Source organism: Budorcas taxicolor, chromosome 18, assembly GCF_023091745.1.
Source record: "Budorcas taxicolor isolate Tak-1 chromosome 18, Takin1.1, whole genome shotgun sequence".
Taxonomy (NCBI): domain Eukaryota; kingdom Metazoa; phylum Chordata; class Mammalia; order Artiodactyla; family Bovidae; genus Budorcas; species Budorcas taxicolor.
The window spans coordinates 29,637,153-29,655,514 of record NC_068927.1 but is presented as its reverse complement, the minus strand read 5'-3'; positions in this window follow the sequence as shown (position 1 = coordinate 29,655,514).

The following is an 18,362-nucleotide window of genomic DNA, read 5'->3' as shown; positions in this document are numbered from 1 at the left end:
CCTTCTCACTCAGCACTTCCAGATAATCATTCAGTCCTTGACTTCAGTATTTTTGTGAAAGTAAAAGCCACTCAGTTGTGTCCAGCTTTTTGCGACCCCATGGACTATACAGTCCATGGAATTCTCCAGGGTAGACTACTGGAATGGCTAGCCATTCCCTTCTCCAGGGGATCTTCTCAACCCAGAGATCGAACCCAGGTCTCCCACACTGCAGGTGGACTCTTTACCAGCTGAGCCAATGGGGAAGCCCAAGAATACTGCTGTGGGTAGCTTATCCCTTCTCCAGCAGATTTCCCCAACCCAGGGATCAAACTGGGCTCTCCTACATTGCAGGCAGACTCTTCACCAGCTGAGTTATCCAGAAGTTAATTCCTTAAAAGCCCTCTTTATTATTTTTAGAGAGTCCCATGCATTAGAAAATAAATTCTTATATTGAACATACATCAGGTGCCAAGTAAATGCACTCATCTGTTTTTTGTTTCACACACTTTCAGCAATGGGGTTACATGCTGGGAGTGTAAAAATAAAAGAAAAAAGAAGGTACCTACTCTATCTTCAATGAGCCCACAATTTACTGGGGACAACAGATGAACAGACATGGATCAATAATAGAATCTGATTAAAAGCTAAAAAAAAAAAAAAATAGGTTTTCTTAGCTGAATTAGAGGTGAAGAGGTAGGATAGATGAGTTTTCACCTAGAGTATAGATGTATTTTAAAATTCATATTTAAGTAAACATTAAAGCTCAAAGAACTTTATCCCCTAATACCCCATATCATTGCCATCATCATCATCACTTGGGGGAAAATTTACCAACAACAAAAAGAGACGAGAGAGGATGAGAGAGAAAGAGAGAGAGAGAATGAATGAGAGAAAGGCTCTCAGGATAACCTCATAGGATAACCTTCAACAACTGGTACCAGGGAAAACAAAGAAAAAAAAAATTGGACCTAAATAGAGAGTTTAGATATTACCCAAAAGGCAAAGTGGTGAGTAATTTTCACTGATTAATAGGCAGTCTTATCTTCTTGTTTCTCCTTCTAACCTAGAAGTCATAGAAACCACCACTAGGGAAAAAAAAGAAGTAAAACGAGGAGAGTGAACACACTGAAGCGAGATATGATCAAAACAGATGAGAATTGTAAATTTTTAACCTCATATATTAAAGTTGATTTAGGGTATAATAAATACTCCGGTGTCGAACATTCTCACAAATGAATAGAACTCAGGCATTTTAATAAAGCCTGTACTTTGCCCTTATCAATGCTCTTCCCAAAACCAGCTGCCCACTATCATCCCATCTATTTAACTAAGGTATAGAAGAGTTGATAAAACACAGAAAAGGCCTCAGGAAATGCTCATTTAAAAAAAAAAAAAAAACTGTTCTCAGATACAGTGTGGGTCACTTGGCTCTCTTTCTATTCTATTAAAACGGACAGTCTACAGAGTCACTGTAGAGTAGTCAAGCTGAAAATAAACTAAATTGTACCTTTATAACCAAAATTTAAAATATGCTAGCCTTGGGGAGTGAGTGGAGATATGTGCCACTTCAGTTCAATTCAGTTGCACAGTCGTGTCCGACTCTGCAACCCCATGAATCGCTGCACGCCAGGCCTCCCTGTCCATCATCAACTCCCGGAGTTCACTCAGATTCACGTCCATCAAGTCAGTGATGCCATCCAGCCATCTCATCCTCTGTCGTCCCCTTCTCCTCCTGCCCCCAATCCCTCCCAGCATCAGAGTCTTTTCCAATGAGTCAACTCTTCGCATGAGGTGGCCAAAGTATGAGTTTCAGCTTTAGCATCATTCCTTCCAAAGACATCCCAGGGATGATCTCCTTCAGAATGGACTGGTTGGATCTCCTTGCAGTCCAAGGGACTCTCAAGAGTCTTCTCCAACACCACAGTTCAAAAGCATCAATTCTTCGGTGCTCAGCCTTCTTCACAGTCCAACTCTCACATCCATACATGACTACTGGAAAAAGCATAGCCTTGACTAGACAGACCTTAGTCAGCAAAGTATTGTCTCTGCTCTTGAATATGCTATCTAGGTTGGTCATAACTTTTCTTCCAAGAAGTAAGCGTCTTTTAATTTCATGGCTGCAGTCACCATCTGCAGTGATTTTGGAGCCCCAAAAAATAAAGTCTGATACTGTTTCCACTGTTTCCCCATCTATTTCCCATGAAGTGATAGGACCAGATGCCATGATCTTCGTTTTCTGAATGTTGAGCTTTAAGCCAACTTTTTCACTCTCCTCTTTCACTTTCATCAAGAGGCTTTTTAGTTCCTCTTCACTTTGTGCCAAAACAGTGGTGTCATCTGCATATCTGAGGTTATTGATATTTCTCCTGGCAATCTTGATTCCAGCTTGTGTTTCTTCCAGTCCAGCATTTCTCATGATGTACTCTGCATAGAAGTTAAATAAGCAGGGTGACAATATACAGCCTTGACGCACTCCTTTTCCTGTTTGGAACCAGTCTGTTGTTCCATGTCCAGTTCTAACTGTTGCTTCCTGACCTGCATACAGATTTCTCAAGAGGCAGGTCAGGTGGTCTGGTATTTCCATCTCTCTCAAAATCTTCCAGTTTATTGAGATCCACACAGTCAAAGGCTTTGGCAAACTCAATAAAGCAGAAATGGAAGTATTTCTGGAACTCTCTTGCTTGTTCCATGATCCAGCGGATGTTGGCAATTTGATCTCTGGTTCCTCTGTGTTTTCTAAAACCAGCTTGAACATCAGAAAGTTCACGGTTCACATATTGCTGAAGTCTGGCTTGGAGAATTTTGAGCACTACTTTACTAGCATGTGAGATGAGTGCGATTGTGTGGTAGTTTGAGCATTCTTTGGCATTGCCTTTCTTTGGGATTGGAATGAAAACGGACCTTTTCCAGTCCTGTGGCCACTGCTGAGTTTTCCAAATTTGCTGGCATATTGAGTGCAGCACTTTCATGGCATCATCTTTCAGGATTTGAAACAGCTCAACTGGAATTCCATCACCTCCACTAGCTTTGTTCGTAGTGATGCTTTCTAAGGCCCACTTGACTTCACATTCCAGGATGTCTGGCTCTAGATGAGTGATCACACCATCATGATTATCTGGGTCGTGAAGATCTTTTTTGTACAGTTCTTCTGTGTATTCTTCTGCTTCTGTTAGGTCCATACCATTTCTGTCCTTTATCGAGCCCATCTTTGCCTGAAATGTTCCCTTGGTATCTCTAATTTTCTTGAAGAGATCTCTAGTCTTTCCCATTCTGTTCTTTTCCTCCATTTCTTTGCATTGATCACTGAAGAAGGCTTTCTTATGTGCCACTCTAATAAGAGTAAAAGAGCGCAACCTAGGATAACACCTACTCACAACTTCAAAAACTTGCTCCATATTATAGAATAACTTATTAAAAACTTGTGTTCAAAAACAACATTGCAATAACCAAATTAAAAAGAGTAGTTGCAAGTTGAAAAAAACAAACTAGAGACCAAATGTTTTCATTATGCAACTAATAAATTGTAACATAGGCAAAGAACAGAATATGGATGCTAATCCTAAATTACTGACACTGGGATAATTATACTGAATACAGATGAAAACAGCAGAGTAAAACAATTAGAGATGTGTTAATGAATTTGGAAGGCATTGTGATTCCACACAAGGTAGTTGGCATGCCTGAAGTAAAATACCTACATACAGGATTTATCATCATATAATGCAAGATATATGGCTGGGGGGAAAAAAAAAAGATGAATACACAGAGTAAAAGAACACCTATTGTTTTGGGATACCAGAGTTTTATGACCAACACACATTCTAGATGAAATATCTACATTGAGAATAAAAGAATTCCTCAAGAATTTAGACACACAGAAACAAATCACCTATAGGAAAGAAAAAATTATGCTGATCCCAGTATCATCTACAGCTATACTCACTTCTAGAAAGATAATGAGTGTCATATCAACAGAACATTGCTAGATTTTTGAAAGGAAGAAGAGTGGTATTCAAGAATATCACACTTAGCTAAAATACCTTTTAACTAAAGTCTTCCTGTGGTATCCTTGGGGGATGGGTTCCAAGACCCTTGCTGATGCCAAAAATTAGAGGATAGGCAAATTTCTTTCCGGTTTGTTTTATTGCACGTTATTGTGCCTTGCAAATACTGTGGGGTTTGATTGTTCTTAAGAGACTGGAGGTTGGTGACAGCCCTGTATCAAGCGGGACTGTCAGCACTGTTTTTCCAACAGCGTTTGCTCATCTCATGTCTGTGTCACATTTCGGTAATTCTCACAATACCTCAAGCTTTTTCATTATTATTGTGCTTGCGATGGTGATCTATCATCAGTAATCTTTGATGTTACTGTTGTAATTGTTCGGGAAGCTTTTAGTAATAACATTTCCTATTTAAAATATATACTTTTTAAAGACATAATGCCATCACACATGTAATAGCCAATAATTTAGTGCAGACATAACTTTAATATGCACTGGGAAACCAAAACATTCATGTGGCTCACTTTATCATGATATTCACTTTATTGTGGTGGTCTGGAACAAAATCTGCAGTATCTTTGATGTATGCCTACATAATAAAATGGTGTAGTATTTGCATATAACCTACACATAGTTTTGCATACACTTTAAATCATCTCTAGATTACTTGTGATACCTAATGCAAAGTAAATGCTAGTAAAACCAGCAAAAACAAGTTCTGCTTTTTGGAATTTTAGTATTTTCAATCCATGGTTGGTCAAATCTGTGTGCGTGGAACCTGCGGATGCAGAGGTACAACTGTTTACAGGCAATAGCAGACACCTCAATCACTAAGAGCAGAATCAGCACAGACTGTATGAGATCACTAAAAAAAAATCACTTGACAGATTCCCACCAATTAAAGGGAGAATCAAAACCAACAACCCAAGAATGAACCATCCACAATAAAAAACCAGTGGCAAATATAAAGTCCACTTAAGTATAATGATAATACTAAAATAAAAACTACTGAATCACGGATATATAAATTATGACTATAAAAAGTTAAAAGGCAGACTATTATTTTTATATTTTTCAGGTTTGTAATCACAAATATACATACACACAAATTGGAGAGTAGGTAGAGGAAAGAGTTCTTATATCCTTATCTCTCAAAACAGTTCTAGTTTTGGCTAAAATTAAAATACATCATTAAAAACAAGTACTATCCTTCTTCTCTCCCTTTTCTTTCCCTCTTTCCTCTCTTCCTTCCACTCTTACACATGAAAGAAAGATACTTGAAATTATGGGCACCTAATGTATAATGGTCTTTTATTGAGGACAAACCTAGATGGTGTGTTGAAAAGCAGAGACATTACTCTGCCGACGAAAGTCCAAATAGTCAAGCCTATGGACTTCCCTACTTTTGCATTCCAGTCCCCTATAATGAAAAGGACATCTTTTTTGGGTGTTAGTTCTAAAAGGTCTTGTAGGTCTTCATAGAACCGTTCAACTTCAGCTTCTTCAGCATTACTGGTTGGGGCATAGACTTGGATTACTGTGATATTGAATGGTTTGCCTTGGAGACGAACAGAGATCATTCTGTCGTTTTTGAAGCTGCATCCAAGTACTGCATACTGGACTCTTCTGTTGACCATGATGGCTACTCCATTTCTCCTGAGGGATTCCTGCCTGCAGTAGCAGATATAATGGTCATCTGAGTTAAATTCACCCATTCTAGTCCATTTTAGTTCACTGATTCCTACAATGTTGACATTCACTCTTGCCATCTCTTGTTTGACCACTTCCAATTTGCCTTAATTCATGGACCTGACATTCCAGGGGTTCCTATGCAATATTGCTCTTTACAGCATCAGACCTTGCTTCTATCACCAGTCACATCCACAGCTGGGTTTTGTTTTTGCTTTGGCTCCATCCCTTCATTCTTCCTGGAGTTATTTCTCCACTGATCTCCAGTAGCATATTGGGCACCTACTGACCTGAGTAGTTCCTCTTTCAGTATCCTATCATTTTGCCTTTTCATACTGTTCATGGGGTTCTCAAGGCAAGAATACTGAAGTGGTTTGCCATTCCCTTCTCCAGTGGACCACATTCTGTCAGACCTCTCCACCATGACCCACCCGTCTTGGGTTGCTCCGCAGGCATGGCTTAGTTTCATTGAGTTAGACAAGGCTGTGGTCCTAGTGTGATTAGATTGACTAGTTTTCTGTGAGCACGGTTTCAGTGTGTCTTCCCCCTGATGCCTTCTTACAACACCTACCATCTTACTTGGGTTTCTCTTACCTTGGGCGTGGGGTATCTCTTCACGGCTGCTCCAGCAAAGCGCAGCCACTGCTCCTTACCTTGGACGAGGGGTATCTCCTCACCACCGTTCGTCCTGACCTTCTACGTGGGATAGATCCTCTAGGCCCTCCTGCGCCTGCGCAGCCACCTGTATCCCTTATGACTATACAGTGGAAGTGAGAAATAGATTTAAGGGACTAGATCTGATAGACAGAGTGCCTGATGAACTGTGGAATGAGGTTCATGACATTGTACAGGAGACAGGGATCAAGACCATTCCCATGGAAAAGAAATGCAAAAAGGCAAAATGGCTCTCTGGGGAGCCCTTACAAATAGCTGTGAAAAGAAGAGAAGTGACAAGCAAAGGTGAAAAAGAAAGATATAAGCTTTTGAATCCAGAGTTCCAAAGAATAGCAAGAAGAGATAAGAAAGCCTTCTTCAGTGATCAATGCAAAGAAATAGAGGACAAGAACAGAATGGGAAAGACTAGAGATCTCTTCAAGAAAATTAGAGATACCAAGGGAACATTTCATGCAAAGATGGGCTCGATAAAGGACAGAAATGGTATGGACCTAACAGAAGCAGAAGATATTAAGAAGAGATGGCAAGAATACACAGAAGAACTGTACAAAAAAGATCTTCACGACACAGATAATCATGATGGTGTGATCACTCATCTAGAGCCAGACATCCTGGAATGTGAAGTCAAGTGGGCCTTAGAAAGCATCACTACAAACAAAGCTAGTGGAGGTGATGGAATTCCAGTTGAGCTGTTTCAAATCCTGAAAGATGATGCCATGAAAGTGCTGCACTCAATATGCCAGCAAGTTTGGAAAACTCGGCAGTGGCCAAGGACTGGAGAAGATCCATTTTCATTCCAATCCCAAAGAAAGGCAATGCCAAAGAATGCTCAAACTACCACACAATCACACTCATCTCACATGCTAGTAAAGTAATGCTCAAAATTCTCCAAGCCAGGCTTCAGTAATACGTGAACTGTGAAATTTCTGATATTCAAGCTGATTTTAGAAAAGAGAGCAACAAGAGATCAAATTGCCAACATCTGCTGGATCATGGAAAAAGCAAGAGTGTTCCAGAAAAACATCTATTTCTGCTTTATTGACTATGCCAAAGCCTTTGACTGTTGTGGATCAAAATAAACTGTGGAAAATTCTGAGAGAGATGGGAATACCAGACCACCTGACCTGCCTCCTGAGAAATCTGTATGCAGGTCTGGAAGCAATAGTTAGAACTGGACATGGAACAACAGACTGGTTCCAGATATGAAAAGGAATACATCAAGGCTGTATATTGTCACCCTGCTTATTTAACTTCTATGCAGAGTACATCATGAGAAATGCTGGACTGGAAGAAACACAAGCTGGAATCAAGATTGCCGGGAGAAATATCAATAACCTCAGATATGCAGATGACACCACTGTTTTGGCACAAAGTAAAGAGGAACTAAAAGGCCTCTTGATGAAAGTGAAAGTGGAGAGCAAAAAAGTTGGCTTAAAGCTCAACTTTCAGAAAATGAAGATCATGGCATCCAGTCCCATCACTTCATGGCAAATAGATGAGGAAACAGTGGAAACAGTGTCAGATTTTATTTTTGGGGGCTCCAAAATCACTGCAGATGATGACTGCAGCCATGAAATTGAAAGATGCTTACTCCTTGGAAGAAAAGTTCTGACCAACCTAGATAGCATATTCAAAAGCAAAGACATTACTTTGCTGACTAAGGTCCGTGTAGTCAAGGCTATGATTTTTTCCAGTGGTCATGTATAAATGTGAAAGTTGGACTGTGAAGAAGGCTGAGCACCGAAGAATTGATGCTTTTGAACTGTGGTGTTGGAGAAGACTCTTGAGAGTCCCTTGGACTGCAAGGAGATCCAACCAGTCCATTCTGAAGGAGATCATCCCTGGAATGTCTTTGGAAGGAATTATGCTAAAGCTGAAACTCCAGTACTTTGGCCACCTAATGTGAAGAGCTGACTCATTGGAAAAGACTCTGATGCTGGGAGGGATTGGGGGCAGGAGAAGAAGGGGACAACAGAGGATGAGATGGCTGGATGGCATCACTGACTCGATGGATGCGAGTCTGAGTGAACTCCGGGAGTTGATGATGGACAGGGAGGCCTGGCGTGCTGCAAATCATGGGGTCACAAAGAGTCGGACACGACTCAGTGACTGAACTGAATGGTCTTCCCAGTGGTCACATATAGTTGTGAGAGCTGAAAGAAGGCAGGACACCAAATAATTGATACCTTTGAACTGTGGTGCTGAAGTAGGCTTCTGAAAGTCCCTTGGACAGCAAGGAGTTTAAACCAATCTTGAGGGAGATCAACCCTGAATATTCACTGGACGGACTGATGCTGAAGCTGAAGCTCCAGTATCTTCATCATTTGATGAGCACAGAAAACTCACTGGAAAATCCCTGATGCTGGGAAAGATTGAGGGCAGAAGAAGGCGTCAGAGGATGAGATGGCTGGATGCCATCACTGATGCAATGAACAAGAACTTGGGCAAACTCTGGGAGATAGTGAGGGGCAGGGTAGCCAGGTGTGCTGCAGTCCATGGGGTCACAAAAAGTCAGGCACGACTGGCCACTGAACAACAACAACAATGTATAATGGTGAGATATGGTGTACTTTTTTAAATTTGGGGGGCAGTTTTCTTTATTGCTTGAAATTTTCCCTATATTCATTTTTCATTTTATAAAAATAAGTAGAAATAGAAATAGTTTTCCCTTAACAGTGTCATTTGCAATAACAACAACAAAGAAAGCATATATGCAAATATATTGAAAGAAAGAAAGTGAAAGTGAAGTCGCTCAGTCGTGTAGGACTCTGCAACCCCATAGACTGTAGCCTACCAGGCTCCTCCGTCCGTGGGATTTTCCAGGCAAGAGTACGGGAGTGGGTTGCTATTTCTTTCTCCAGGAGATGTTCCCAACCCAGGGGTCGAACCCAGTCTCCCGCATTGCAGGCAGACGGTTTACCATCTGAGCCGCCTGGTAGCTGGCTGTCTGGCTGTCAGCTATGGACAGCTCCATGCTGGGAGGGTGGGTCAGAGAGCAGAGTCTGTGTGGACGCTGGACGATAAGGGTCTCTGCGTCCACCCTGAGCCCCGCCCTGCTGCCCACCGCCTTCCTCCCTGGGCCCCCTGCTCAGGCGCTGGGTGCTGTGGGGAGTGCCCGGGACTAGGGCATTGGGCAGAGTTAACAGTTTTTAATTCTGAGTGGTAGAAATACAGCTGCTGATTTCTTTTCTGAAACGTTTTTCATTTTTAAATACACAAGATTTGGTATAAAGGAGTTTAAGCATTTTAAGCTTATAATGAGCTCTTTATACAAGTAAATTGGTAAATGACTTTAGACTCAGGTAGACGTAAAATTAGATTTAAACACTCCTTTTAGTGCTTACTGCATGTACAACCTTATGCAGGCTACCTAAGTTCTCACAAGTTCATTTTCTTCATGAACAACAAAGAGGTTATTATATGGCTCCAATGATTTTGATAAGAGGGCAAATAATATTAAAAACAAGACTAGTCCAGTACCTGGCACATAGTAAGCCTACCATAAGTGATTTCCTTTCTCTTATGCTCCATTTTCATTTTATAGTAAATTCATAGTGCCCAAATTGCATATTTATGTACATTTAAATATTATACATACATAATCTCTGTGCAGCAACTATACGAAAATGTCCATGATATTGTTAAAATGACCCTTATCAAACTCAAGGTCTAAAAACAAAATTAATTGCATTTCCTCCCCAAAGCAACACCATTTGTAGCAGGAAGAGCTACATAATTTAAAAAATAAATATAGAGAGAGCACAAAAATGAACATTAAATAAGAGGAACTCTATGGTATTTTTAGAAATAAGAATTAATATATCCTATCTCATCTTCCCCCTCTCTCCATCCCCAATACAAAATCCATTCATTTTTGTCACTAGTAAATAGTTAAAAGAGAAGTGAAGAAACACTAGCTGATAAATTAAAATTATAAAGTTCAAACTTGCTTTGGCAAGGTGGACCTTTAATCTATCAGGATATATGGTACCCTGGTTGGGAGTGTAGAACCTTACCCCTGGATTCAGATACTTACCCACTTACTAGCTGTTTGACCTTGACAAATAGATTTAAAAATCTCAGGTTTTGGTTTCTTGAAGGGATAAAACTACAGTTCACTTAGAGGGTCGTTTTGAAAAATGTATGCCATGAGACAGTCGTTGGTACATAGCAGAGAATGTTAACTATTGCTTTGGTCTTGTGGAAAAACTTGGATTTTGCAATCAGATGACTTATATTCATGATATAGTTCTGCAAGTTGACTGGTTGTTGCCAATTTATTTAAACTCACTGAGCCTCAGTTTCTTATTTCTTAAAGGCATTATTATTTCCAAATATTACTGACTCCCTGTGAAGACAATAATTTACATAGACAAAATACTGGCTATCCTACTGTACCCATAATAGGTACTTCAGAATATTATACAGTTGATTCCATTCACTCATTTAACAACCATTTATTTAGCAGCCAGTGAAAGACAGGGCTTACCAGGTGAAGCTAGTAGTAAAGAAACACTAACTGATAAATTAAAATTATAAAGTTCAAACTTGCTTTGGCAAGGTATACCTTGAACCAACCTGCCAACTCAGGAGACATAAGAGATGCTGGTTTCATCCCTGGGTCAGGAAGATCCCCTGGAGAAGGAAATGGCAACCCACTCCAGTATTCTTGCCTGGAGAATCCCATTGACAGAGAAGCCTACAGAAGACTATAGCCTATAGCATCACAAAGAGTCAGACATGACTGAAGTGACTTAGGATGCATGGACAAAGGACAGGGAAGCTGCTGAATTAATGAATGAGTATTCTATCCTCTAGTGTTTTGGCTTCTCAACACCTTTTTTTTTCCCTTTTCCAACTCCAATCCCATGGAGTGCTGCAGTCCATGGGATTGCAAAGAGCTGGCCATGACTTAGCGACTGAACAACAATCTATAAGGTAAGGTGAACAAAAATGTACACACTGTTTGACTATAACTAAACGGATTCAAACTTTCATTAGTGTGATCACTTAATTTATACTATTTACAAACAGAGATAATTACTTTGAAAGAAAGAAGCCTGACTTGAAATTGGAGGACCAGGTAAGACTCCCCTTAGGAATGTACATCTCCCTTCTGTCTTTGAACCAGTTTTCTCATCTGGAAATCAAGTGACTGTAATACAAAAGGCATTTTAAAATGTCAGAGGCAGAATTGGGAATAGCTTAAGTTTCCTGATTCACAGCCTTCAGCTCTTTCATAATCCAGTTAAGCAGTTCCTAGGCTTCTGTTCCTTTCTGCAAAACAAGGAGGATGGGGGGAAGAGAGGTGGGAAGAAGCCAGTGATCTCTATAGCAGCCTAGAGTCTATGAATCTTTGAACTTATCACTGTAACAAAGTGAAGTTTGTAAGGAAACCCCACGAGAGGAATTTACTTATTTTATCCCAAGGCATCTTTGGTCTGAACACACATATGCCACCATATGGGATACATTTAGAACATTCATTAGGAGAAGAATAATTAGTCTCCCATCGTACAGCAAAGAGAATAGGCCCAGAGGATAAATACTTTAGAAACTGAAATAAGAGACTTTTAAAATAAATCTGCCAAAGACAAATTGAGGAGAAATAAACTGGAGCTCATTTGAAGAAAATCAAATGAAATGAACAATTAATTCACCTGTAAAGCTGCATAGGCACTTGAGTATTAGGGGAAGAGACTGCATTTAATCTCATATGGGTGGGAAGAAAGAATACAATCACACATATTAACAGAAGTACCCAAAGAGGATTTCTGCTTTATTACAACAAGGAAAAGAAATGCAGATTTAAAGAAAAGAAATGCAGATTTAAAGAACTTAGATTTAAAGAACCCTGCAAATGGTGATTCATTCTTAACTCCGATGAGCTTAATTTTGTCATTAAGCACCAGATGCATATAAAAAGCTACAGGGGACTTACATATTTGGCTAGAGTTGTAGGGAACTGTAAAACAAGGAGAGAAAAGTGAGCATGAATAGGAACACAGAAGAAAAGGCGTTGGAAAAGGAAAGAAAAAAAAGGTGTTGAGATGCCAAAACACTAGAGGATAGAATATTCATTCATTAATTCAGCAAGTTCCTTCCATTCTAACTTCTAAAGAGATCTGGCCACGGCACACTTCTCAACACTCCAGTGCCTCTGGCCCACACACAGTCACAGACTCTAGTTTCTTTTCTTCCACTTCTCCCACCAAAGAAAGTACACTTTACAGACAGAAATCTTTCAAAACAAGAACAGATAATATTAACTCCATTGTTCAAAACTCATCAGTCTCCCTTCACACTTTAATAAAAAGTCTTTTCTACTCTGTAAAGCTGTCACAAATCTGGAGCTCACCACCTGTCTGACCTCAATTTCCTCCTCATTTTCACTCACTGGTTGCTATGCTCCACATATACTTTTGTTTCTAAATGTTACATCTGCTCCTACTCCAGGAGTTGGTCACTAGCTTTTCACTGTTCCTGAAATACATTTTCCCTCAGATCCCTAGTTAATTAAGTCATTCTTAGAAAAATATCCCATCCTCCTTCTTTCTCTTACATTACTATGCTTTATTTTTATTTATGGCCTGTATCACTACTTAAAATTATTTCTATATACATTTTTTTTTCTCTCTCTCTGCTCCACTACAATGTAAACCCCATAAGGCCAGATTCTGGTTTTCCTGGTTCACAGCAAAATTTCTTACTGCCTAGAATATTCCATAAGACATCATACGATCTAGATAAATGTTTTTTAATGATTACTATTTTCATTATCAACTTAACAAATACTAATAGTTACAACAAATTTAGTATGTGCCACATCCTATAGCAGGTTTTGTGGTGCAATGATGTGAACAAAGAGATTTTCCGTCATGGGGTTTTTAGCCTAGTATATGAGGTAGATCATAGCCGATTATTATACCAATTTTCAACAATATGGCTGTGGTGAGGACAGGGAAGGAAAGGTCTAAGAATGTTAGGAGTCCAGGAAATCTTACGGAAAGAATGTTTTAGCAGAGACTGAAAGGATAAATATGAATTAAACAGATAAAGTTAATTGAAGGGACATGGAGCATCCCAGGCAGAGAAAAGTGTGGGGAAAAAAGAACAGGGAAGACATAAAGATCTGGATGACCAGTGTGGACAAAACACAGACAGCAAGGGAAAAATAAGGCGCCCCAGAGTGTTCTGGTTATCTATGGCAGTGTGACAGGTCACCATGAAGCTTAGTAGTGTAAAATCATAATAATATTTATTTTTATGATGAATTTACAGCTTGGGCAGGGTTCAGTAAGGAGTGACACTGCAGCTGAAGCTCCAGCACTTTGGCCATCTGATGTGAACAGCCGACTCAGTGGAACAGTCCCCGATGCTGGGAAAGAGAGAGAGCAGAAAGAGAAGAGGGTGTGAGAGGATGAGATGACTGGATGGCATCACCAAGGCCATGGACATGAACTTGGACGAACTTTGGGAGATGGCAAGGGACAGGGAGGCCTGGCATGCTGCAGTCCACGGGGTTGTAAAGAGTCAGACACGACAGGGTGACTGAGCAACAACAACAATTGTAAATAGTTTCTCTGCTCCCTGCATGTGGTTGGAGTAGGGCTGGCTTAGAGGTGTGGATGAATCCATATCTAACAAGCCTCTCTGGCTGTCAGCTAAGAGGTCAGCTGGGGCATTGACTGGAACTCACTCCTGTGGCTTTTCCACAGTGTTACTTAGCTTCCCCTTAGCGTGATGACTGAGTTTCGAGAGCGGGCACTCAAGAGGACAAACTGAAAATGCCTGACACTTTTTAAAACTATTTTTATTTTTTCTTAAATTGATTTTGGCTTCAGTGTATAGCATGTGAGATCTTAGTTCCTTGACTAGGGATAGAACCTGTGCCCTCTGCATTGGAAGGTGCAGTCTTAACCACTGGATGCCAGGGATATCCCTTTTTCTTGGCAATTTTTATGATCTAGGATTGTTTTGACATTGGTCAGTTGATCAGTCTGGTCACAAAGGTGGCCCAGGTTCAAGGAAATGATGCATGTTACATGGCTCAATGAGAGTGTAAATACCATATGATAACAATGCCTTCTGATGTGTGGTATGTTTTGGTAATCATCTTTGAAAAAATATCTTCTGCTACCACAAGGCTGTGTACAGAGGCAGAGCTGGGCTAGACAGAACCTGGAAGTCAGCATGAAGTCTTGTCTTTATCTGTAAAGAAGAGACATGTCAGATTCATGCTTTGAAACGACTATATCGGATACTGGGTGAAAACAGAAAGAAGTAGACAATTTCAAGAGATATTTATTTTGAAGATACAATCATCCAGGCTTCATGACTGATTATGAAGATGACAGAGTAAAAGGGATAAAAGTAAATTACTTGTCTATCTCCTAGTCATGATATCTAGATATGATTAGGTTACACCTTGGATTTCTCAATCATTTTGTAACCTAGGAGGACTCTATGGGGAGGAGGGCCTGGCAACACACTCCAGTATTCATGGAGAACCCCCATGGACAGAGGAGCCTGGTGGGCTACAGTCCATGAGGCTGCAAAGAGTCAGACAGGATTAAAATGACTTAGCACAGGATCCTGTGAGCCTTCCTGGGACAGGCTTTCCCATATATCCTCTGCTGTAGCTCCTCTCTGAAGTACCTAGATGACACTATTTGATGTACATTTCCTGAGTTGTTTTACAGATGCAAAAACCCTCCACCAAATGGAGGATGTTAACTACTCGATGATGATGATGATGACGTAAGCACAGAGCCTCAGGCTTCCTGGAGCCTGGGGGCTAACCACTGAGACCCCACCCTATTACCTCACCATCAGCCAATCAGAGAACTGTACACAAGCTGATCTTATCCTGGGAGACTGCTCTCCCTTACCTGGCTTTTATTTTATTTTATTTTATAATTTTTATTTTTACTTTATTTTACTTTACAATACTGTATTGGTTTTGCCATACATTGACATGAATCCACCACGGGTGTACATGCGTTCCCAAACATGAACCCCCCTCCCACATCCCTCCCCATAACATCTCTCTGGGTCATCACCGTGCACCAGCCCCAAGCATGCTGTATCCTGCGTCGGACATAGACTGGCGATTCGATTCTTACATGATAGTATACATGTTACAATGCCATTCTCCCAAATCATCCCACCCTCTCCCTCTCCCTCTGAGTGCAAACTTACCTGGCTTTTAAAAATACTTTACCAAAACCCTTGGAGCTTGGGGCTTTTCAGGACATGAGCTTCCTGTCTCTTGCATGGCCCTGCAATAAACCTTTCTCTGCTCCAACTCCCGATGTTTTGGTGTGTTTGACTTCACTGTGTGTTGGACACACAAACCTGTGCTAACAATTTTAGTGCAAAAGACAACATTCTCTCTGTTCACTCATTTGTCTGCTTAGTTTTTCAAAAAGTTTTAAGACTGCCAAGCATGAGCAAGGTAGGTACCAGGAATTACAGATTATAATTTCACGACAGGTGACCTTCAAAGTCAAGTGAGGAGGCGTATACTTCCGTGTTCTTTAGGACCTGTGGCACAGACACTGAAGCACGGGCATACACCACAGTTGCCATGGAGAAGCCGTGGTAATCAGTGTTCACACCGGAGCTAAGTTTTGAGGGATGAGAACATATCACATGAGTAGTGGCAGAGAGAAGTGAGGGTGAGGGACCAAAGAGAGAGAACAATGCTTACAAATTCACAGAAACACCAACATCACGTTGCGAAATGATGCTCCAAATCTTTATCTACAACAGTGTGTGTAGATGAATCTAGAGCTTTTGACATGGTCCACATCTAGAAGAGTTACATGAACTCACTAGGTTATTCAGTGTTTCTGGCTCACTTCAGTTTTGACTCAAAGTTTTCAAGAAAGATGATGATATTATCCGATGTGTTTTCAAAGATTTCTTTGTTCTCCTATTTTCTACAGTGCTATAATTTCAGATGCAGGGAAACCATACAGAATATCCTTGAACTAGTCTAGGTATGAATCAGTTAAGATTTGAACTTTATCTAGAACACTGAGGTGAGTGAAAAGTTAGTCAAGTCAAGAGGAATTGAGGAGGCTCATCTTCCAGAGGACTTTCCAAGAAAAGCTGATCATTAAAATAACACAAGGGGATATTTTCATCTTGTTTTCCTTCTTTCAATATTGAGTTTTAGCTTTTCCCCAAGAGGTACTGAGTCATTAAATGAGTTATATATGAAGATGGATCTCTATTTTTAAGCTTCTTTTTATCAGAAAGATTTCAAACCTTTTAATAATAGTGAATACCTTAATAGTGCTTAAAACTAGCTAGGAATTAGTCTAAAAATTTTCTGCATATTATTTCTTTAAACTTCATAAAATTCATACTGGTTCCATTGTTATTATTATCTTTGGTTTATAAGTGAGAAAACTGATGCTAAGAGGTCAAGTAACCTACTGAAGGAAACTTGGCCAGAAAGTGGTAGAACAAAAATTTATGCCCAGTCAGACTGGCTTTAGAAGTTGTTATGCATTTGATCCCAACAGGGCAGAGACTAGCATAAGGCAGATGAGGCATTCACCATAGGTACAACATTTCAAGAGATGTCAAAAATCTTAGTAATAAGATTTAATCAAGATTAATGTAATATTTAAAAATTTTAATTTTTTTGTAAAATAAAATTTTGTAAACTTTTACCTTTTTATAAAAATGTAAAAGTCCATTTGTTGTTTTTCAGTTGCTAAGTTGTATGACTCTTTGTGACCCCATGAACTGCAGAACACCAGGCTTCCCTGTCCTTCACTATCTCCAAGAGTTTGCTCAAAGTCATGTCAATTGAGTCAATGATGCCATCTAATCATCTTATCCTCTGTCACCTCCTTTCCTTCCTGTCCTCAATTTTTCCTAGTATCAGGGTCTGTTCCAATGAATTGGCTTTTCACATCAAGTAGTGGAGTTTCAGCTTCAGCATCAGACCTTCCAATGAGTATTCAGGGTTGATTTCTTTGATGATGATCCATTATGCATAGTGTATCAAAAATTTTAATAAAGAGAGGAGCAGTGTGTTATACTATTTTTTCTCCTCCACAAATACAAACCACTAAGATAGTACCTCTAGATTAAAAAAAAAAAAAAAAAAAAGATGTTTTGGAGCAGAATTCAGATGTTCCATTTGGGGAATTTGATTTCAGAGGCTACCTCTATTTGATTGGAAATACCTAATTTATTTAGTTGAGGCTGTGGAACCAGAAGAATCTAGAAAGTGAGAAAATGTAGAGTGAAAAACAGAGTCCAGCATAAAGTCAAGAAGAATACTTAAAGATTGAATCAATATCCCAGACAGAGTGATCCGTGATATCAAAAATATTGTCAGTATGAAGAGGGATGAAATCATGCCATTTGTAGAGACATGAATATACCTAGAGACTGTCATACTGAGTAATGTAAGTCAGAAAGAGAAAATCAAATATTGTATATTAACACACATATGTGTAATCTAGAAAAATGGTACAGCTGAACCTATTTGCAAAACAGAAATATAGACACAGGTGTAGAGAGCAAACATGGACTCCAAAAGTGGGATGGGGTGGGATGAATTGAGAGGCTGGGATTGACATATACACAGTATTGGTAATATGCATAACATAGATGAGAATGAGAACTTATTGTATAGCATAGGGAACTCAATTCAATACTCTCGCATGACCTAAGTGGGAAGGAAACCCCAAAAAGAGGGGGTATATGTATACATGTGTGGCTGATTCGCTTTGCTGTACAGCAGAAAAAAATATAACGTTGTAAGTCAATTACAGTCCAACAACAACAACAATAAAAAGAATTGGGACGACAGAAAAAGCAGTGAAAGAGCATACACATTTTCACAAAATATGTATTTATCTCCCCTGAGTGTATTACTAACATTTTACAAGCTACCAGACCATAACTAATCTCAGAAACTCAAGTACCTCTTTAGTGGAATGAGCAATGATCATAATAGGCATCATTATTAATTTAAAATAATAATCT